Source organism: Seriola lalandi, unplaced genomic scaffold (genome assembly GCF_002814215.2).
Source record: "Seriola lalandi dorsalis isolate HSWRI2012SDOR001 ecotype SW California unplaced genomic scaffold, Sedor1 jcf7180002054695, whole genome shotgun sequence".
Lineage (NCBI taxonomy): Eukaryota > Metazoa > Chordata > Actinopteri > Carangiformes > Carangidae > Seriola > Seriola lalandi.
Window position 1 is genome coordinate 871,036 of NW_019525248.1, and position 248 is coordinate 871,283.

Here is a 248-nt window from a genome sequence, read left to right on the forward strand (position 1 = left end):
GTCAGTCTTGACTGGATCCTCAATAGCACACTTGATCACAACGGGTCTCTCCTTCCACAGTCCACTGTACACCTGCAAATATAACAATGTGAGAATAGTCAGATGTCTGAATGCTTGTATGTGTGTGATTCACTGAAGGTTTGAGCTTCAGGACTTTATTTGTTTTTAAATACAGGCATTAATTTACTACAGGCCACAGGTCTGTTTTTTTTTTTACAGTTTTACGTGTTCTGTTAGACAAAATGAAC